The sequence below is a fragment of the Callorhinus ursinus genome, unplaced genomic scaffold (assembly GCF_003265705.2).
Source record: "Callorhinus ursinus isolate GAN/ISIS: 27379988/994484 unplaced genomic scaffold, GSC_fseal_2.0 scaffold54, whole genome shotgun sequence".
NCBI classification, from domain to species: domain Eukaryota; kingdom Metazoa; phylum Chordata; class Mammalia; order Carnivora; family Otariidae; genus Callorhinus; species Callorhinus ursinus.
The window spans coordinates 8,834,754-8,857,964 of record NW_027397116.1 but is presented as its reverse complement, the minus strand read 5'-3'; the positions used below and the strand labels follow the sequence as shown (position 1 = coordinate 8,857,964).

At 40.9% G+C, this 23,211-nt stretch overlaps 1 protein-coding gene across 8 annotated transcripts in view; it reads right to left on the bottom strand.

Annotated features, from left to right (window-relative positions):
- ESRRG (estrogen related receptor gamma) overlaps positions 1-23,211 on the bottom strand; it is a 616,331-nt gene that overhangs the window by 535,382 nt on the left and 57,738 nt on the right. Inside the window, exon 1 of one of the 8 annotated variants that reach the window (XM_073884100.1) lies at positions 22,168-22,184. The exons of 6 other annotated variants lie outside the window; for them this stretch is intronic. The gene's annotated coding sequence lies outside the window, so the exon portion shown is untranslated. Of the gene's footprint in view, positions 1-238; positions 320-22,167; positions 22,185-23,211 lie in introns of those variants that run through there. One more of the 8 variants, XM_073884103.1, reaches the window with a different exon arrangement.

Genomic DNA, 23,211 nt, shown 5'->3' with positions numbered 1-23,211 from the left:
CAGTGACCAAATAAGTCCTTGGAGAAAGGGACAGTTGGTTATGGGGGTGGGGCAAAATGAGGACCATAATCTGGGTGACTGTGAGAGTTAACTACAGCAGGGCATTCCTTAAATGGTTTCTCAGAGGCACTTTGGGGCAGTTGGTTAAGGAATCCCATGTCTTCCAGCCAGAATCCATAGACTAATCACCCTTAAGCACTAAGAGGGCTCTTGCATAGTATGAAAATAGATAAGCCACCTGGAGATGAACATGGAGAACAAGAGGTCCTTTTCTTTCATCTTCCTTCATTCATTCTTCCTCAATCAGAGCAAAATTATATGTCTCAAAGCAGTTGCCAAAAAAAAAAAAAAAAAAACCCTTAAAATCCTGGAGAAAAATTGTGCAGTTCTTGTTTTAGTTAGTAGACCTCTACAGAATTATTCAAGAATATTAAAACAGAACTTTTCTATGTGTTCCCAAACTTATTTCTTTGGCTCCAAATAAATTAATGGTCTTGTTCCTAAAATATGGTGGTTGTTTTTGCTCTGTTTTGTTTTTCACTCTGACCGTATAGAAGAGTCTTTTTGTGTTCTTCCGAGAGTTACCAAAGGGCTGGCTACAGTCATGGGTATTATCACCAGAGATTGGGGCAACATGGTAAGGAGGGGTTGGCACATTTTTCCAGGAGGAAGGGCATTTGGAAACTCCATGGTGGGTCCCCATGGCACAAAGGCTCTTGTGTACGGTACTGCTTTACAAGAAAGGCTCAGCCGATTCCTCAGCAGCTGGGAAGTTGTCAGCCGTGGCATTCTTTACAAAGCTGGGTGGCTGCTCACTGCTGACATGTTCAGTTTTGAGCTCTGAAAAAAAAGAAAACCCTCACTGGAATGTTGAGCTAGGCAAAGATAGCAGATGCCCAAAATGAAAAAGCCCATCATACATCAGGTGCTTAGGAACCTTCTGGAAACTATTGAAAAAACATGAGTACTTTTCTACTAAGGTTGCACTTAGCCATTTCAGGTGCCTTTCTTCCAAAGCCCTCAACTTCCCCTCCTGAACCTTGACAGCCAGACTAGAGACGATCCAATAGGCTATCGATCATATTCTCTTCTAAAGGTCACACTGGGAGAAGCATAAATACCAGACAAACCACACACTTCTCTAAGGAAGATGCACATTTCATTTGCTTTCCTATTTAATCTCCTACGGGCTTTCATCAAGACATGCAAATATCTTGGAAATGACCATGTTAGGTTTGATCTCACACTTGTGATCATTTTCTGAGGTGTTCTCAGTCTGGAGCTCAAATGAAAGGACAAAAAAATGCATGTGGCAACCTGCCTAGACTCCAGTCTAAGCAAAGAAGACAACTCGACAGCAAGTTTTGGTATCTTCTAATGGAAGAAAAACAGTCTCCTTCCGAGAGCGCTGCAATACCGGTTCCTAGGACTAGATCTTGCCACAACGGTGTCTATTTAGGTAGTAATGACCCGAGCAAAGCTAAATGTATGGCTACTGTGGTTATTATAAGGGTGTCTGGCAATAAAATACTATGCCTTAGCAAATAAAGAGACATAGGAGGTGAAGAAAGGTCAGAGAAAAAAACAGATGAGAAATCAATGTCAAAAGAGGTCACTTTATGAGCTTCAAAGGGAGCTACAGTCATTGATTATAATATCACTGAAACAACACAGGCCCGGTGAGATCTGAAATTACATTTCCAGTCTGAATTTATAGAACTCACTGCAGACTCTGGTTGTGATTGTAGCACATTAATGGAAGCCTACCAAGTAAGCCATGACTTAGACCGGCGCAGGCAGAGGTGAATTCAGTTTTTCCTGAGTTTGTAAAACTAGGTGCATGACCAAGAACGGTTTGGAAGAGGTTTCTTCTGTAATTTCAGAGACATTGCTAGTAATAGCTGGGGGCTAAAATGATCTTTCTAAAACACAAATTGGATTATGGCACTCCCCTCCTTACAAACCACAGATAGCCATTTTCTTCATGCAGGATAAGGGATAGAATCCCTAGATAACATGCAAGCCCACTGTATGAGACCACCACCACAGCCTCCTTTTCTGACTTCATCCAGTACTCCAACCATACCAAAATTCTCTCCATTTTCCAAAGCCAACATATGCTTCCCTACATCCAAGTCTTCAAACAATTGTTTTCTGGCTGAAATGCCCTCTCTATCCTGGTAAATTATTCTTTTTTTTTTTCCCCATTTCTTCACCATCACAGATCCTAGGCTCACCAAACCCCATTTCCTTTCCTTTCTGGGTACATAGTTATACTACCTTTTTTATATTCCCTTGCTATCAAAAAGTTTTACATGCCTGAACTCTGGCCAGTGGTATGTGGGTAGAAATGATGTACGTATGACAACACTGGTCCCTAAAATCCTCCCCTGGCCTACTCTCTGACCTCTCCCTTCCAATGCTTCAGACTCTGAGGCCTTTGGGGATGGCTCTGGGTCGCTGAATAACAATGTGGAGCAGAGCACCCTACTCACTCCACCCTCCAATCCAAGTCAGATGTAGCATAAATGAGAAATAATTTAAGACACCAAGATGTTTAGGATGTTTGTTTCAGCAGGCAGTCTACTTTGACTAATGCATTCTACCAGATATTATGAATTCTATTTTATCTCTTGTTACTGTGGTTATTTTTATGGGTCACCATGCATTGGTTTTTGGAAAGAAGTCTAGCTATAAATAGAAACTCATGCTTATTGAAGGAAAGAAAAGCTGAACTTATACCTAAACAAAAAACAAAACAGTGCAAAACTTTTCTCCATATCTGAGCTGACTAGCTGAGTTGGCTAGAACATGGTGCCACTGAAATTGTGTTCATGGCTTACAACCGTACTGGAGGTAGTCATCTTATACAGAAGAAGGCCTTTCTGGAGAGCCAGGCTGCTTCCCTTTTGCTGGGCTGCTGTTTCTCAGATGCATGCCACTGATCAGAGAGGGCACTGCTTAAAGGACTGTGGAGAGAATGACAGAAGCATGTTGGCGGCAATGGAGGCACAGTTTCTCAATCCTTTGACCAAAATAAAAATAGAACAACTAGGGCGCCTGGGTGGCTCAGTTGGTTAAGCGATTGCCTTCGGCTCAGGGCATGATCCTGGAGTCCCAGGATCGAGTCCCGCATCGGGGTCCCTGCTCAGCGGGGAGTCTGCTTCTCCCTCTGACCCTCCCCCGTCTCATGTGCACTCTCTCTCTCTCTCATTCTCTCTTTCAAATAAATAAAATCTTTAAAAAAAATAGAACAACTAGACAACAAAACCCAAAACTCATGGACAGCTTTGAAAACAAAATAGGAGACAAAATTTCCTCATGAATCCCAAACCGGTTGATTGGACAAACAACCAAGAGTCACAAATCCTACATGGAATCAGCATCTGGATGGGAGGAAGGAGGAAATAATGGAGTGGCAACTTATGGGCCTAAGAACAGGAGAACCATAAAATAGCCAACAATACTCACTGGAAAGTTCAGTGGGCCCACTTGAAACAATAGCTATAACTGGGAGGGGTTTTGTCCTTTTTAACACCTCAGTGCAAGGGGCCCATCCATGCTAAGTAGGACTGAAAGAAATAGAACAGTTTAATTGCTACAACCCTGTCAAGGCACCAGGGTTCCCTTCCAGAGTAGCTCCCACTAACAAGAAAGTGCCATCAACATTGAGCAGTATGGAATAAGAGATCTGAAAGAAAGAGAAGGTTTAGATCAGTGGCAATGAGGAAAGCAGCCAGAAAGAATCTACCATATTTTTGTATACTACACTACACTACACACACACACACACACACACACACACACACACACATAGGGAAAGCTCTGTTTCCTGAACCTACACCTCATTCTAAAAGGTCGGGAAAATTAATTTCACATAAAAATGAACAATGGAAAAGTATCGAGGTCACATCCCATACAAAGTTATTATAATTACAAAAAAGAATAGGGAACAGAAAAACATCCCTAGAGACAACAAAAGCATGCTGGAAAGACATTCTCATAAAACAGATCAAAACTATAACCTGTCATTTCAAAAGAAGCTTAAAGACATTAAGAAATGATACGAAAAAGAACACCATGGTCAGATTAGAAGAATTTATTAATATGGTGACAGGACTCAGAAAAGAATTAGAAATAAAAGGAAAAAAATAACTTCATAAATGCCAACTAAACTAGGAACAGATAAACACAACAGGTAATTCCTTAATAAATATAAAAGGCAAAAAGGAGATAAGGTAAAAAATAAAAAAGAAATGAAAGAGATAAAAAGGTTTGAAAAACAGACAAAGAGTAAAGATAAGCAAAGAAACTGAGCATATGGATAAGAAGAGATTCTGAAGAAGAAATCAAAGCAAGGGAATATAATGCATACTAATGACTATAATTCAAGAAAATTTCCTGAAATTTTAAAAAAAGCTTGACATGACACTTAATAATTATACCATGTACCTGACAATACTAACCCCCCAAAACCCAATACGGACACATGTTCTAATAAAACCCTTTGAGTACACGACTTACAGTATAAAGAAAATTAAATTATCATCAGATTTTTCTTTTTTTTTAAGATTTTATTTATTTATTTGACAGAGAGAGACACAGCGAGAGAGGGAACACAAGCAGGGGGAATGGGAGGGGGAGAAGCAGGCTTCCCGCAGAGCAGGGAGCCCGATGCGGAGCTCGATCCCAGATACCCTGGGATCATGACCTGAGCTGAAGGCAGACACTTAATGACTGAGCCACCCAGATCCCTCATCACAGCCACCTGCCCCTCATCAGACTTTTCTAAAGCGAAGCTTTAGAAAGAAGAAAATTAAGTTGCCTATTTGATATCCTAGAGGAAAGAAAATAATTTTATATCCAGCAAAAATGACTTGCAAGTATAAAGGGTTCAAACAAACTGTTATGGATATAGGTCAGAACTGAAAGAGTATTGTTCCCAAGAGTCCCTTCTGAAGAACAGACTAGAGAATGAGCCTCAGGCAATCAAAACAATTGGAGAGACCATCAATATGAAGCCTGGTGGTGAATATTAAAATATACAGTTGCCCGTGGAATTAAGATTAAAGTATGCTAAGAGGTAGAGAAGCAGAGTACCTAATGGCTATATGTTCTGACAAGTTACATACAGCACAACCATTTTAAAATGAGGGAAGGATTGGGGGGCTGGGACTATATGCAAAAAAAGTTTTAATGTTTTCAATAACTGCATTGGTACTAGTATTAGTATTGCTCCCCTGAGACTAGTGTGAGGTTCACATGGGATAAAACAAGTGGGTAATTATGGGCTATTCTAATTCTGTTATCCTCTGTGTCCTTGTCAATCAAGATTCTTGGGAAAGGGAGGATATATAAATGTAATGCCAAAGAGGTTATATAAAACTCTGGAAACTCAAATCTGAATTGGAATATCAATATGAACTCATAAATTCATAAAATATTTAAGAAAATATAGGTATACTCATAAAATATAGGTACCTATATTTGATAAATAGGTAGGTAGATGGATGGATGGATAGACAGATCAATCAAACCCCAAATCTGTCCTCTACAAAGGGTTAAGAAACAATGAACACCCCAGCAGCAACTGAGCATCCCTAGCACCCAGACCGTAGTCTTGGAATAACATTTCTTACCTAAAGAAACGAGGGCTTGTTGGGAAAATGGCTGATTCCACATCTAGGACAGGAAATGTACAAGAGGAATCTGGAACTTCCTGTATTATCAGACAGCAGGGAAGTTATCAAAGGCTTTTAAGGCAATGACAAAAGGACTCAAGATCCAACTTGAAGAGGTCCTCACTGGCTAACGTGGGACAATATGAGTTTCAAGAAGGATTACCTTGCCAGCCACCACCTACAGCCTTGCCAAAGCAATCAAACCTGAGTGTAATCCGGTCTCTGGATCCAGCTGCCCATTTGCAGGAAATGCAGGGGACGGGGAAATGTTTTAAAGTGCACTATGAATATGTAGTCTGTAAAACTCAGGCCCGGGGAAAGTCTACAGGTCAAATGGCCCACGTTCCTCAATAAACTGTAAGGAGATAGAAGGGATTAAGGAACTTACAAAGTAAGAGAAATTTACAAGGTATATCAATTTTTTTTTTAATGGGCAAGACTAAACTATAGCATTTGGGGATGCATCCTGGGTGATGGGTGTATTTTTAAAAAAATATAATGAAATATTGTAATAGGATGATGATTACTTATGGGGGGTACAAAAGGCTGTGATTGTGTGAGGCTTATGGGTGGCAAAATTCTAGTTTTTGTCCAGGCTAGCATACAATACACACACAATTTTCCTATACATACATACAAACACACACACACACGAGATTTTATACAATATATATACAATATACCAATATGCAATACTTAATCAGGACCTTCATTTGACTCATATAGTTTTTCTATTTGTGTTTTATTTATAATAAAAATATTTTTTAAAAAAATTGCATTCCTCACTGCTATCCAATCTCCTACTGAGAAGGCATCACAAAACTCACGGTTGAAATAGAAAAGAATGCTAGGAAATGACGACTGAGGTCATACTGTGAAGGTCAACAAAAGTCTTTGCAGAGTTATATTTCATTTGGAAGATTATGTAGATCCACTTAAAGGTTTTTATGAGTCCAGTGATTTCCCCTTTCCTCTGAAATTCTTAATGTCTCCATCAGTTACTTGATTTTCATATTTGTATAATTAAGCTGAGACTGCTGAAAGAAAACAATGCAAGATAAACCGTGACAATAACACCGTGGTCTTACATGGGTGAAGGCGGATGGCCGAGCGCCCTTATCATGGCGGAGCTACTCTCAGCTCGTTTACTAGGATTTAACAGAAACCTGCTCATTGTGTTCCATACATTAAATTAAGCTTCTCCAGAGCTTTTGCTTTTCCAAGCATCTAAATTACTCTCCTTCTCACGGAATATGCCAGGACTCATGAGAAAAGAGTCAACTTTGAGTTATAAAATCAAAACGAGATTGAACACCAGAGAGAGAGAGAGAGAGAGAGACAGACACAAGGGAATAAATGCCTCAGAGTATGTCTGAACAATCAAAACAAATTTACAGGTATCTTCCTGAGACTGTAAAAAAAAAACATCCCCCTTAGAAATGATTCTTTTATACCCACTATTCTATTTTAAAATATACCAAACTTTCACAGATAGACTATCATATTTAGTATGCTAAATATTTTTAGTGACCATAAAGAAAAATCATAGAGATTCTGTAGATCAGTTCTTTTTTCCCCCCAAAAGGTCTCAAGTTCTTCGACTCCAAATTATCCATCCAGGGGAATTTTCAGGAGGTAATAATGTGTAAAATTCTCCTCGTTCAAGACTAAGACAAAAATGAAGCTTTTAAAATTGCCAGTGTCACAGTTAGGATAAAATGGCCTGCCAATCACCAGAGCATAATTCAGCCCCATATTATAAAAGCACTACTTCTCAGTTCTTTTGGAAATAGGTGAAACACTAAATCGCAAATAAAGAGCAAAATCTAACGACAAGAAAGAGAAAATATAAAGCCAAGTAAATACGCGCATGTAAATAAGCACCAAATTTAACAGACACGAGTACAACAAACCTCACAAGAGCCATCTTTCCCAGGACTGCTTTCATGCTTCTAACTCAGAGGAAATAAATGGGCTCATCCCACCCTTAAATATGGAATAAAAAGAGAGTTGTGCTGGACTGCAGAAGAGGCAAGCCCAAATTCACAGAGGTTTTATTAAAAACAGGAAAAGGTCAGTCCTCCTTCCCCCAAAGGAATGTCCAGGGCTTGTCGGAATTATTACTCCTAGATAGTTTCTTTATTAAATTCACTGTGCAGAAATAGAAAGACAAGGCCAGGGAGAACTAGAAAGACACAGGAAGTCTTACTTTAGTCCAGCCACAAACTAAATGCAATGCAAGATACAAGGAATTGGCATCCTCTTCACCGAATCTGCACACCAGATATATTTTAAAGCCTAGAGTAAGCCCTTAATGAACTAAGAAATGATGTCATTAAATAATCCTTTGCTCTCTCGCCAAAGTAACTTGGAGGTGATCGGCCAGGTATAACATCTGCAACAACCTCACTGCTACCCGAGAACGGAGAACAGCCATCTACGTTTTAACCTACGTTTGCTTCTAGTTAAAAATCAAGTGTTAGTTAATGAATGAGTTTGAGCGAATTTATAGATCGAGGGCAGCCCAGCCCTGCCATGTTTAGCAAACATTTTTCAACATGGTCAGTCACGGGGAAATCTCAAGCCCAAGTTAAGTGCCAACTTAAAATGGATTCCCGAGACACCCCTGGCGTGTGAATTAATTCTATTTGTATTACTATTTGGAATGTCACGCGGGATGCCGCAGCTGGCTTTGCGTGACGCTCCGGCCCTCTCTCCATAGCATTGTTATCATTAAAATGACCATGTTTTCAAAGCTGTGGCATACTGTGTGAGAGACTTTACAGACATCCTGAAAAGGATGAAGCGCTGAAAATTTCTCCCCTGGTCTCTGCCTATGAAACATCGTAGTCCCTCACCAGCAGGCTACGTTCTGGTGTCAAAGAACAGGGCACTGTATTCAATTTCAGTGCAGTGAGGGGTTTGAGTAATCCTGTCTCTTTACATTTCACATCACACCACTTGCAGAAAAGTCAACAGATCAGCTGCTCCAAACTCATGCTCACCCCTCTGGTTCGGGAACACAAAAATAGTCCTTGTAAGTCGGTAAAAAAATGAAAGCGACACCTGGCAGAGGAAATCTGTCCTCAAGAGCTACGGGCAGGGATGGAAGTCCTTCTCTTTGGACACCTGCAAACCAGGGCTCCTGTTTTTGTGGTAACAGGGACAACAAGGCCGGTTTGGATCAGCAAGAACGGGGTAGAGACGAATACCTCTTTTCGGTCTCTCGTTTCAAATGTTTCCTGACATTAAGCACTTTGATGGCTTAAAGAAATGAAAACATCACCTGATTTGGGTTGTATTTCTTTCCCCTTCCAAGCTTCTGGTGGAGATGCCAATTAAACTAACATGGTTACGGAAATGGGAGAAAACACTAAGGACAAGGCTCATGCTACTTCATCGACCCTTAACCAGTCAAAAAGGAACTAGTACGTAGTGAGGTGACCAGCTCCTTTCTCCCTCAGCAGAGATCCAACAGCAGGATCCGTTCTGGGAGAATATCTGATGTGGGCTTTGGGGTTTTACATATTGTTACCCCTCCTCTCCTCCTCCTTCTTTAATGGGTTCTAGAAAAAGCACAGGAGATTGCAGTTTCAGCAGACAGGGAAAAGAGGGTTGATATGCTTTACATAGTTATTTTTATATTTAATCCAAGAGCAAGAGAGGCCTAAGCAACCCAGCTGACTCTAAAAAGCATTTTAGGAAGTTGGCAACTGAACAAGCCACGTCCTGCTATCTTCCACTGTGAAGTAACTGGATCCGGGGTATAGATATGTTCGTCAAAGATATCAATAGCACAGATAATTAAGTTAGTGCAGCACACTATCCGCGTGCTTTGAAGTGTGGATACAGTTGGTGTGCTAACCTTTCCCTCACCTGATAGGCTAAGCCTACAATCTCCTCACACATGTTAACAATCTGGTGACCTCTGGTCCATCCTCATTATCACATTATTTAGGTTACCCAACCATGTGGGGCCTACCATAAAAAGGAGTGCTTATGAACTGGGAGAGTGAGTTCACAGGCCAAAGACAGACTCCGCCAGGGTGAGAAGAACCTGCAAGTAAAGAGCTTAGAATTCTCTAGATGTAGCTATACTGCTGCAGGAGGGAAAGAGCATCACAGAGCGGGAAAGGTTGTTGGCCAACCCGGTGCTCCCCCAATTCTGAAGTCTGTGAGAGTCATATGAGATGTTTCTAAAAATATGAGGTACTGGATCCCACTCTCTAGAGACTCTTATTCAGACCATTGGGCGGGAGGCATGGAATCTGCATTTTAATGAGTATGGAGGTGATTCTAAGTTTGTAGTCCCTGGGCTACATTTTGTACAAAGCTAAGTACAAAATGTACTTAGGAGTCAATTCTCCTAAGACTCCAGTAGTATCTCCAGTCATATTACCTCAGAAACCAGCAGACATTTTACCCATTAAATTTTGGGCTTTGCATATTTTACATCATTTAATCTTGTGTGTCTATATATTTAAGATTTGCTTCATTTTATAGTCATAGAAACCGAGCAATGTTAAGTAATTTGATCCAAGGTCACAAGTTAATAAGTGGCAAAGCCAGGCACAGAACCCAAATCTGCTGCTACCAAATGGAACCAAATTTTAAAGGGAGAGCCTCCTATCCCTGGAAAACTCTAGGAAAGAGACTCAGAGGACAACCAACTTAGAAGGTAAGGGCAGCAGGTGTGAGGGAGAAGTCTCAAAGGAGCTACAGTCCCTCCTGATGTGGATGTAATTCACCTGCATTTTTCCCCCACAGAAGACAAGAGTGGGACCAGGAGCTCAAGAAAAGGCTAAAGCTAACCAGCGCAAAGTATTAGAAGTCGCCCAAAGCAGGAGCCTTCTTTTGGAGCATTTTACTGGAACTTGATGAACAAAATAACCTATATGAATTGCACTAGGAATCAGCCGTTAGACACAGAGAAGCCTGCTATGCAAAACGTGAATGATGACTATGCTTTGAAACAGAAGGCAAAGAATATGCAAATTGGGCCTCTTTCTAGACCACTCTGTTCCCCAATTATGCCAGTCTCTGTAGAGACCCCCGCAAACTTGAATATAACCTTACTGTGTTCATTTTGGGTTTTCAATGAGGAAGAGAAAGAAGCAAAAAGGCGAAGACGACGAGACACAAAAGAAAACAAGGACCCGAGCGCCATCTTTCCTCAACGCCACTACTGGGCTTAGGGATGCAACAGCTCCTTGACGGAAAGGCCTTTTACAGTAAGAAAAAAGCAGATGTGTTTCAGCTGCTACAGGAAGATAAATAGCCTAGGATATCCATTAGTGCCCCATAAATCCTGCTGCTCAGAATGCTGATATATTTCTAGTGATTTGTGATGTTTCCCTTTCCGGGTTTTGATGGCAACTGAGGTTTAATATAACAGACCAGTTTGGCAAAGGAAAGATGCATCGGCTGTGACAAACGTAACTCTCTCGACTCAAAACCCTCAGCGTGTGTGAGAGCAGCAAACCTAGCTAACTTCCCAATTCCCACAAGAAACCTCCTCTGGGAATATGACCTTCACTGGGGCATTTCCAGGGAAAATTCCATCGTTCAATGTGTTCTTGGAGAATCTCCCACGAGGCTTAGAGAAATTTTACCTATTCTTCTTTCAAACATGAGGTTTTAGTGGGTTAAACCCGCCCTGATGATAAAAACAAAACAAAACAAAAAAACAATGTAAAGACTTATTTATTTGAGAGAGAGAGAAAGGGGGAGAGAGAGAGAGAGAGAGAGAGAGAGACATAGCATGAGTGGGAAGAGCAGAGGGAGAGGGAGAAAGAATCTCATGAACATGAACTTCATGTTCAGTGCAGAGCCCAACATGGGGCTCAATCCCAGGACCCTGAGATCATGACCTGAGCCAAAACCAGGAGTCGGACACTTAACCGACTATGACACCCAGGTGCCCCTCAGTGGTAAAATTTTAAAAGGAGAGCCTCCTATCCCTTGAAAACTCTAGGAAAGAGACTCAGAGGACAACCAACTTAGAAGGTAAGGGCAGCAGGTGCATTTCCAAGGCTGAGCTGTGGTGGATACTCACCCTCTGTCATTTACACGTCACCTAAAGACCAATTCCATCAAGAATAGCTAGTAGACAGGGAAACACAGATAGGCATGGGACCCAGTGCAAAACTGGCAAGCAGAGAGTTATAAAACCTTTTTCCTTTTTCGCCCTCTAGAAGCAAATATAAACCTGCTTTATGATGGCAATCCTAGTTTCCCAGAGAAGCACTTTTGCAATAATAGCACCGTAGAATAAAAGCCTGAGCAACCAGGGGCATTTAGAAAAGTAAAGCCTTCCTCTTTCCAAATATATTGTTGTCAGTGCTGCCAATGCTCTCTTCCTTACGCTTCCTGCCAGGAGCTCACCTTATTCCTACAGACTCAAGTATTAAAGTGTCTGAGTACTGAAGGGCACAGATAGGGTACCTCTTCAGTAGAGTTTCTTTAAGGATTAACTGAATCACTGTATGGACAGACACTCTGGACAGCGTCTGGTACACAGTAAGTGCTGTATGAGTTGTAGCTATTAATATTGTTGGAATTGTGATTGTTATATGTAGCTCAATTAGCCACAACCAAACTCAATTAGCCACTCCAAACATTTTTTAAAGCAAACATGTGACATGTTTTCATTTGCCACCTTGATTCTATATCCCATGGGGGAAACTTCTAATTTAAAAAATCAACCATTTCAAAAATCTGAAAATAGTTAAGCTACCTCCTTTCTCCTTTACCTTTAAAATTTGAAAGAATCTAGAACAAGGCTTCTCAAAACACTGTTGACTATTTAAGTTGGATAATTCTTTGTTGTATGGGAGGATGCCCTATGCATTCTATGTTCAGCAGCATCCCTGGTCTCTACTCATTATATGCCAATAGCACCTTTTCTCCCAGTTGTAATAATCAAAATGTCCTCAAACATTGCCAAATGTCCCTGGGGGCGGGGAGCAAAACTGTCCTTAGCTGAGAACCACTGGCCTCTAAAATATGCCTCGAACGTAAGATGGTGTGCCCCCACCAAGGATTTCACTTATGCCACAAAGAACATTTTACTAGCAGTGGAGTGCAACCCAAAGCCTGACAGGGACAGTGAGATGCTAAGCACTAACCAACTATGGTGAGCAAAAGAGTCCAAACTTCTTCACATACGCAAACTCCACATTTAATTTTCTGCAAGATTACCCACAATAATTACAAAGTTTCTATAATACAGCCTCAAAAGCTTGGAACTATGAGATCCATAAGAATTGATCTTTTATCCTTTACCTTTGCTGTGTACCGTCTCTGCGTAACATAGCAAATGAATGTAGGCAATATTTTCCTCTAATTTCTAGGAGTATTAAAGTGAAACTTCACTAAAATTAAAATGATTATTAAATAATCCAATGGAGAGAAATACAGAGTAAACCTCTAGCGTACAAACAACACTGAGGTCGATCAAGACCCATTTTGCTTTTAAGCAGGCATCTTTTAACTGAACATATTTGTTGTCTATATGATGACTAATAGTTTGACATTCTAAAAGTAATGTTGAAATATTAGCTGGTAGCTGCTTCTGGTTAATGATGGTTTGAGGGTAAAAAGCTGACATCTATATGACACCGGTCTGTTTGCTCTGCCAGTCACACGGAGTACTTTTGAAGCATTAGCAATAGCTTGAATGGACTTCCTACCGGGAATCTATGGTCAAATGCTGACTAATGCCAGATCAACTTGAAGATTTCAGAGCCATTATCAAATACATAATTTCTCTGTCATAGTCTTAGAATTAAGCCAAGCCAAGAATTTCACCTTACTACTCAGAGCTGTATTAGGATCTTATTTAACTAATATTAATAAAATAGAGCTCATATGAGAAAGAGCACACATTAACTTCACCTTCTAATATCCATGTGACTTATAAGGTTTCATTGCAAAGGGAAAAAAAAATGACACTCATTTTAACTAAGTATCAGACCAACATCATTTTATCCTAAGGGTATTCATTGCTTTGAGGAGGGAATGTTGCACCATCTGCCCTCATAATCATTTAGCTGTCCCTTCACTTTAGACATGATGTTACGAACAAGGATGACTCTTCCACTACATAGTAAAGTGGGTGGGACTACAGGTAAACATGAGAACCCAGCTTGCATGTACAAGGTCATTTCTCTCTTACTTAGAGCTGCCTCAACTCCATCTTCTGACAGGCCAAGAAGTATATTTCCACTCTCTTGCCTGATCTAAGAAAGAGAGGAAAGCCTGAGGACTGGGTAGAGAGAGGTATTCTGCATCCTGCATGAGCCTCCAAAGGGTACTCCCCCTTTCCCTCACTGCAGTGGAGGACAAAATCAGAATCTTTGCACCATCGTTAACCATAGATACCACACTCGACACAAAACAAGACATTCCAAGTATTTCTCCTAACATTCTCAGGGTGTTTTTCCCCTTCGTAACTTTCTTTACACTCATCTTTAGTCCTACCCTGCACCCGCCCTCTAACAAGACTGGAATCTCTAAGAGGTAGAATCAGTCCAGATATGGAGGTCAGAGAAGGCCTAATTTCTCCTCTTTGGCTCCCTTTCTAGCAAACTGTTACTCTGAACAAGCCACTTCTTCTTGCTAGGTTAACTCAGCCGTAAAAAAGGGAGATGATAATTTGTGACTTCATAAGCTTTCACTATACAAATATCATGTATTATTAGAAGAAGTACTTAAATTTAGAGAAAGAGTGGAAGGGAGTCATTTTGCATGTGATTTCAGTGAGCACGGTAAGAAAAAATTATTCATCAACAAGCACAATTATTCTCAGGCGTCTTCACACAAAACTGGTCATATGGTCCCATGACCTTCTAAAGGAAAAGATGGAAAGCCAACACCTTGTCTCCTTTCAATCCCTCCTTTCCACCTCCATTGTTGTAATACTGAGAAAAAAAGGTCATGGGGCAGGTTTTTTTGTTTTTGTTTTTGTTTTCCCCACGAAGGACCCTGGGGTCTTTGTCTCATGGCCTAACCTCAGGGATTTTGTTTAAACTGATTTAAGAAGGTGGCCTGGCTTGGCATCAACCTTGGAAATTATAGGGATTTCCCATTCTCCTTTTTCCTTGGACTGCATCTCACTGCTCACAGAACCATTTGGTATCTCCCTCTTTTCTTGGTCCCTTGTACTTACCCAAACCCACAACCTCAAAACTAACATGCAGAGAGGGAAGTACCTCTCAGAAGGGAACTCCATCTGCTCTACAAACAGAGTGCCAATTGGACATAATGTGGGAGCAGCAGGCTACTCTCTGGGGAAGACACCGGAGCGTCTGGTGGACCCCAGGAGGCTAAGGCACAAGAAGGCACAGGATCCTTTCCAATGCACAGCCTGGAACCTAGGGGGTGGAAATGTTGTAAACCATAGACCTTACGCCATTCCTTAAAGATCAGATGACGGTATTCCAGACGGGAAGGCAATAGCAAAACCTGCATGAAAGGGTCATCCTCTGAGTTCATTCCCCGGACAGGCCCTCATGATGTACACCAGTGTGACCCTCCTCTATCATGTGACCCCAGGTTCTCAGAAGTTGAGTATGTGATAACCATACCAACTAGAAGAGATCATCACAGGAAAGAGAAAAATCTTTTTCTGGAGGCTTAAAACCAGGGAATGGCTTTCACATCTGCTAGAAGTTGCTATGATTTTGTGGAGATCATTGAATCTCTGCATAACACAATTTCTTCATCTGTAAAACTGGGAGGAAAATGTGATTTATTTAACTCATAAGATTTTCTTTTTGAAAATCGGTTCAATAACAGAAGTAAAAGCTACTTTTAAATAAAAAGCATGAAATATTACTAAACACCTAGTCTCCTACATGTAGATCAATCTAACTTATGCCTGTAGTTGCAAAAGCACAACGTGACTTTAGAAGATCTTCAGTGTTACCATCTGAAAAAGCAAAAAGATGGTTCCAACATGATTTGTCCCTATGTCAATGAACCCATATGTCTTTCTTTCCATGTGTCTGTCTATATCTTTGTATAAATCTCTGTGTCTCCAAAGGTAGCATGATGAAGTAGAAGAGGGCACTGGATTTAAAGGTAAAATACCGTAAGGCAAATCCCAAAACCATTATTTTCAATTTTATTGTCTTAGAAAAAATAATGTCCTAGACCATCTACCTCCAGGATTGCTTGAGTGTTAAATGAGCGGCATCTAATTATACCCCTGCCTCACTCCTTCTGTCTCTGTCTCTCTGTCTCTGTCTCTATCTCGTCTTCCTCCTCCTCATTATCCATGATCCTTCCCCACCTCTGTCTCTCTCCTTTTCCTGTCCATAAGATAGAATTATGTTACATTTCTAGATTGTCTGGTTATTGAGTAACTAAATTAAGTTGCTTCTTATGATGGTCATCTTCTCTGTTTCTGGTCTGAGTCTTCGGAATGTGCTAGAGTAAATCCATTTCATGATTTCTCTTTCATTCCAGAAAATACACATTTCCGACCACCTCTGCAAATTGTCTCCGACTTAATGAGGTAGTGTGGGGAAGATATATAGGGAAGATTACACATTTGAGGCTTGGCTATGTCACTCATGAGCTGGGTAAGTTCTATCCCTTCTTGGAGGTTCAATTTTCTCATCTGTAAGATCGGGGTAACACCATCTCATAAGAGTAATGGGGGAATGAGATCAATTAAGATGCCGTATAAAACACATGGCATAATGCCTGGTTAAATGGTGAGTGCACAATAAAGAGCAACTTTGAATATGTTAAAACTAAAAAATCAGTTTTATAAATTAATGACACCATGGATGACATTAATAATGGCAATTTTGGGAGAGATTCTTAAGATAGAATACTATCCATGAAATAGCTTGGAGACAGAAACCTCTAAAAATTGCTAGCACCAAGCATGAACTATGTGCCAGACATTCTTCCTAGTACTTTGTATGTGTGAACCCATTTCATCCTCCTCATAACAATCATATGAAGTAGGTACCATTATTGTTCCAATTAAAGGTGAGGGGATAGAGACTTTTAAAAGTGGTTCACTCGTTTCCTAAGATCATCACAGCCAATAAGTGGTTGATCCAAAATTCAAACCCATGGAGTCTAGTTCCAGAGGAGGAGGAGCCATGCTCCTCCAGGAAAGACGACATCTTCTAGACCAACCAGGACGTTGCCAGTAATTTGTTACCAGGAATAAAGTACCGAAGGCTGCCGGTTATTTTCTTTTTAATTGAAATGAGTGTAGTTGCACTTACAATGGCATGGCTCTTGCCCACCACCATTCTGATCTCCTGTCTAGTGTAGCAAAGACAGCAGCACAGTCCAAGCCAAAGCCGTGGGAGCTGCTCATACCCTGGGCCCATCCATGGTGTGTGCACATCACCCACCAACATCAGCATCTTCATCACCACCACTACCACATTATTGTTACCACCATCATATCATGACTAATGGATCACTCTAGGCCAGGCATATGGTAATTCTTCACATTCGCTTCCTGTGTGTGTTGCGGCAGGAGAAAATGTTGAAAACCACTGAGCTACACCACTCCAGGTACATCCATAAAAGCCCTTTCTCACAGTTCTACCATCCATGACTCCACCACTGACCTTGGAATGGGAAGAGGGACGGCAATAATGTTTACTGATACCTGGCTTGTGTCAAGCATTGGACAAGGCAACATCCATGTGTAATCGTACTGAATCCTCAACACAACCTAAAATATAAGCATGATAGTTATTTTAATCTCAATTTTACAATGAAAGAACCCACAGCTGGGAATGGTTAAGTGTCTTTCCTGAAGATCACAGGGTTTCTAAATTATCGCTGCAGGATTAGAACCAGACCTGTATTACTCTTTTGAGCAATTCATTTAGAATAGATTCGCCATTTCCTAATCTAGATTTTTTTCCCACTATAATATAAGCTTTCTCTTTTGTAGTCTGTACACCAGAAGGCAGGAGCCCTCCAAAAAGCACTAGCTCAGGAATCAGAAATCCCAAGACCTAGTCCTGTTTCTACAACTCATAGTTTGTGTGATTTTGAGTAAGTTGTTTGCCCATTAAAATGAACGGTTTCCAGCTCGAACTTCTATACTCTATGATGTCCCTAGAAATAGATAGCATATGCCTATTGCCACTCAAAGGACATCAATTCTGATCACAGGTTTTTTTCTCTGCCCTTGGAAGGAAGATTATGGAGAGGGGCCCAGGGCATGAGTGAGCTTGTTGACCAGACCATCAGACACGGGTGGTGAAGAAGGTTGGCTGGGAAGTGTGAGAAAGTCATCCACCTTGCAGCTGTCCCTGCCTGAACAGTACCATGGATAAACAAGAGTCCCTCTCTAGAGATCTCTGCTGGCACCTTGTCTTCATTCCTTTCGGAAAAAAAATTTCATATCCTTGTGAAGAATGTATTGCCTTCTACATGCAACTGCCAAAAACCCAACTGTAGGCAAAAATCCATCTGACAAAATCCCTTAACTGCTTTGATTCAGTTCTTAAAGGAGATTAGTTGTTGGAAGGTCACAGAGAAGCCATCCTACTGCACATGGCAGCTTGGGGTTTCAAAGCTTTCAGTACTGAGGGAATCTCCGTGCTTGATGTCCCTTCTCTCCATGCCATTTAATCAATGAATCAACAAATAGTTACTGAGCAAGGCTTCCCTGAGGTCTGCAGGTCACCTCAGATGTGCCTCTCCAGTTCAATAGCAAGAGAAAGAAAAACAGATTTTTCTGACTCCTCTTAAACTTTCCATTTATAAAATCAGAGCTAGCATGAAAAGACCATGGGTCTCCTGTTCCTCTTTTTTCTCTTCCTTGAACCTTTATGGTTCACAAAGAAAAAGAAAATGCTATATAGCTGAGATAATATATAAGAGCTAGAAGGAAGGAAGGAAAGAAGGAAGGAAGGAAGGAAGGAAGGAAGGAAGGAAGGAAGGAAGGAGGGAAAGGAGGGAGGAAGGGATGGAGGGAGGGAGGGAGGGAAGAGGCAAAGATAGAAGGAGGGAAGGGGGAAAAGATGGAAGGAGGAAAGGGAGAATCAGGCCCCTAAGTTTCAGGAAGGTCAAAGGACACAGTGACCATGTCTACAGTCCTCTCAAGAAATGTCTCTTTAGTAGCATGTAACCTCCATGTTTACTAGCCTGTTAATTATTACTGCTCTTTAGTACATATAATTATCTACTGCTAGTTTTAAGCTTTTAGGATTGATGTAATTATGAATCTCTTATACCTTGAAGTGTCCTTCTGCTCTCAACTCTAGCAATAGGATCACAGACAGAATGTGCAAGTCACCTCAAAACCCAAAGCTTCAGAAATCCTAAATTAAAAAAATAATAATTTTCCTAAATAATTTGCAGATAAATGAAAAAATACAGTAATAAGAGACTACTTCTGGCCTTTAGTAAATGTTATATAAAACACTACACTATGCTACAAACTCCTAAGTGATGACAGTTACTGCAGCATACGGTTGTAGAAAAAGACCAACTTACAATGTGAATACTATCTTTCTCTGGTTCAACACTATTAGCAGGATTCTACTTAAGCATAAGTTTCCTCAATTAAAAAAAATAAGGAAACTGGCAAGAGTTTATTGGACACTTGCAATGTGCCAGACATGGTATGAAATACTATCTCTGCATTATCTCCTTTAACCCTTTCCTTCATGCATGGGTGTGCATTATTATCTTCAATCTAAAGATGAGGATGTGGAAGCTCAAAGACATGAAGAAACTTTGCCCCAAATCCTAAGCATAGTGGGGTCCAGAGAAAAGACTACAACCCATGTCTGACTCCAAAGATTTTGCTCCTAACTACCCTGTAGCCCGACACTTTATTCCTATCTTTCAACTTGGAGAATCAAGGCCAGGAAAAGTAAAAACAACGCAGTTTTAATTATAATTTACCCTACTTGGAGTTTCCACATCTGTTTTGAAATTGTTCCCTTTTCCCTCAACATGAATTACTAGAGTCTTCTCTTTCATTTATTTTTGATAAGCAAAGCTAGTATTAGAATAGTAAACCATGAGGTCACAGCTAACCATGACATCCTGAAGAAGGTTTCAGTCTAGGCATGCAATGAGGCACTCCAACATCTTAAAAAGCTTGATTTTTTAAAAAGCTTAAATATAAACACTACGTTAACACTTACAGATTAAAAAAAAAAAAAAACCCAAGTTCACTAGATAAAACTCTTTAGGGCATATAGAGGGGCTGATGCTCTTACAATCCTACTGAGATTCTAAATTATAAGCCAATACTTTTCACGTGCTGATTGGGTTTGTGGAAGGGAAGGCAGTAACAGAAAAATCAACACCAATACTCCGTATGACATCTATACATGTACAATTGTGCATTTATTCAGAAGTATCTGTATGTTAAAAGGAGGTAAAATATAAACACGGCATTATCTTTTGTTCCAAGATGGTGCGATTATTTATACCATTTGCATGTGGCAGGAGGTGTGGCTCAAGAGACCAGTTCAGGTCTGTTTCACCTTGAGACACAACACACCTAGGAGATAGTCCTTGGCTTCAAATGCCCGTGGGTGCCCGTGGGTGCCCGTGGGTCTCCGACACGGTGACTGAGCCCCTTCGTTCCTGCATACCAGGTACCCACTTGATCCACCCTCCGATCTGGCTTCTAAGGGCCCCCTTCCTCCCCCGACTTTTATGGCTAGAGTTTTTTCTTTCATTTCCTTTTTAATAAGCATAGCTGCTATCAGTATACCAAACAAACCATGAGATTAACACTTTACACGGGTACAAGTTGTTAATATTTCTTGGTTGAAGGCAAATTTATGAATACAGTAATTTTCACATATAGAAACCATCTCTACCAAAGAAATGCAAATGGAACTGTAAAACTTGGTCCTGGTAGAACTCAGCCAAGGTGTGCCTGAGTGAGAACCCTGAAGTTAGGCACAGCACCACTCCAGGGATCTGCGTGTGCTCATTACCATACTGCAGAAGTTGCTTCTAGAGCAAATAACAGTTTTCAGAGAGATCGAGGTTACAAAATAATCCAGAGACTTCGGAAGGGAGAGAAAAATTAACTGTATCACAGAAAAGCTAAGGAACAAAATGACCTATTCCTCTTCGGTCAAAGCCTGAGGACTTCTAGCCCACAATTAGCATGACCTTCCATGAAGGAAGCCCTGAAATACACAGATTTCCTTTTTGTTTCTAAAATAAAGGTACTTACCGGTGAAAATCCGGAAGTCACCACAGTGTGCACAGGATTACCTTGGCCGCCCTTTTCCATGGAAGCAGGGAGTGGGACCTGCCAAGTTTGTGAAGACATCTACTTGGGTTGACTGGAAAGAGGTGTGTGGGGGTGGGGGGCAGTGGGGGAGAAAAGAAAGACTTGCCCTTTAAAACGGAACAGAAGCAGATACCACATCACATGACCTTTTACCGTAATTTCTATTAAAATCATTTCATGTCTGGTTGCCTCTGCTCTCCTGGCTCATTTGTATTGTTTACAACAACTCATTGCACTGGCAGTTAGTGGTGGCTGAATCCATGGTTACCCGTTTTTACATTCACTAGTTAAATGGCATGCAGCTCTGCTGTGGGTTTCAGGCAGCCAGCTCTTAAGAAACCACAATCCAGCTATCAATCAGACTAATCTGAGAGAAATTAATCTTATAAACATAAGTATTGGCGCATATTAAAAATTGATAGGAAGGGGGCACGGGCTTTTATTGGTTAGAGTTACAAAAGTGGACAAGCTGAGATCTGACTTAAGAGTCTCGGAGTATTTGGTCTGTGGTCTACATCTGACAGCCATTCATGTGGGGCATCTAAAGATCTTTCAAGGGTAATACGACCACCCTTTAAAACACATCCAGCATCCCTCAAAATCTTGTGAGCCTTTATTTTATGCGAAGGTGCTCAGGATCTACAGAGCGCCTAAATTACAGATGTAACCAGACTGCAATCCCAGCAAAGTAACTTAAACACATACGTACAAGACAGTAAAACACCAAACACACAGCATTGGGTAGGATTCAATTAAGACAAAACCTCAGCGGAATGCTCTTTATGAGTAAATTAAAACTGCAAACTAATATGTTTTATTGAGAGCAAGAACGGTACAAATTCATTCTATTGTCTGTGAATCTATGTGGTTAATTCTTTAAAAACAGTCCCCACAGCAAACTTGTTTCTCCAGATGGACATGACCAACAATTATAATTGCTAATAAAAATTTAGAAGTTTTATAGTTTAATGCCCACAATAATTGTCCCACAAGTCACATCTAAATGCTAAATGAGAACAGCAAATAGTTAAAGCTAACATATTACAACCCCATCTACTGCAAAGTCACTGTATCAGAAGCTAGAATTGATTTGTTTCCTCAGAACGAATTGAAAATGAATGTAACATAACGTCGGAAAAATCCCTCCTGCACTGCTAATCGGATATTGTATAATGGTTGATTGCAGCTTTGCCCTGTGCTATTGCTGCCTAAATCATACATACTTACACGTTCTGGGTTCTTCCAAGAGTTTGGTGCAGTTTCAAGGACAAATGTCTTAAGGAAGCCTCTCCTACTGTGCAGCAGGGAGCCTAGCTCGGATCTGATGACAAGAGCACAGTGCTAAATCTGACAACAGAGAAGGAAACTTCCTGCGTGAAGAAGAGATCTTGGAAAGTCTCAGGGTTAAAAAGGCTGCTTTAACTGTGCTGGTTGATTTGCTCCCTGGTTGTGTATACACAGTAGCAGCTGATCTGTGTTTGCAGCCCTGCAGAAAGGAACCTTTACTGAAAACCAATGGCATCACATTTCCGCGGAGCTGGTGCCAAGTGCTGGAGAGCAGAACAACCTTTGACAACTTCACACAATTCAACCCAGCCGACTTACCACAGGTCAGGGAGGACTGTGGAAAGTGTCCCCCCACTGGGTTTCATCTCGGGCATGCTAGCGCAGTTCCAGGGAAACCAAACACTGTTACCAACTGGACTCCGGCAACAGTGTAAGGTATTCTCCAGACTTATCTTAAATATAGTCACTTGTCTCGGCTCTGCCTACCTACCACGTACTATATTGTCACAGAATTTTTTTTTTAATGCGTCCCAATTTTTAAAAATTTTTTTCCTTCTGTTTCTTATATAAACCTTCAAGCCCACAGTGTGTTACTAATCTGGGGTAGTTAACGCTCTTCTGATGTTCCTCACAAATAAACGGAGGGGGGAAATAGAGGAGAGGGTGATGTGGTAACTCATTCTGCGTTCTGTTTCCCAACCCAGAGTCTGGAGCTTTAAAATTACTGTTTCATTGGAGGCCATTTTATTATTGTTCATTACAAACTGGGCACGACGGGAAAGCTTCACTCAGGAGAAGCCACGAGGACCATGAGGCCGTGAGGATACTGACAGGAAGCAAGCAATGAAGAACATGGAGTACGCCCTTTGGTACTGGAATTACCTTCTTCACCACACTTAATACGGAAAAGAATGGAAAAGTTAGCCTTTGCTAACTCTAAGAGGGCAAGTGAGAGAGTGTAAGAGACAGAAAGAGTGAGAACAA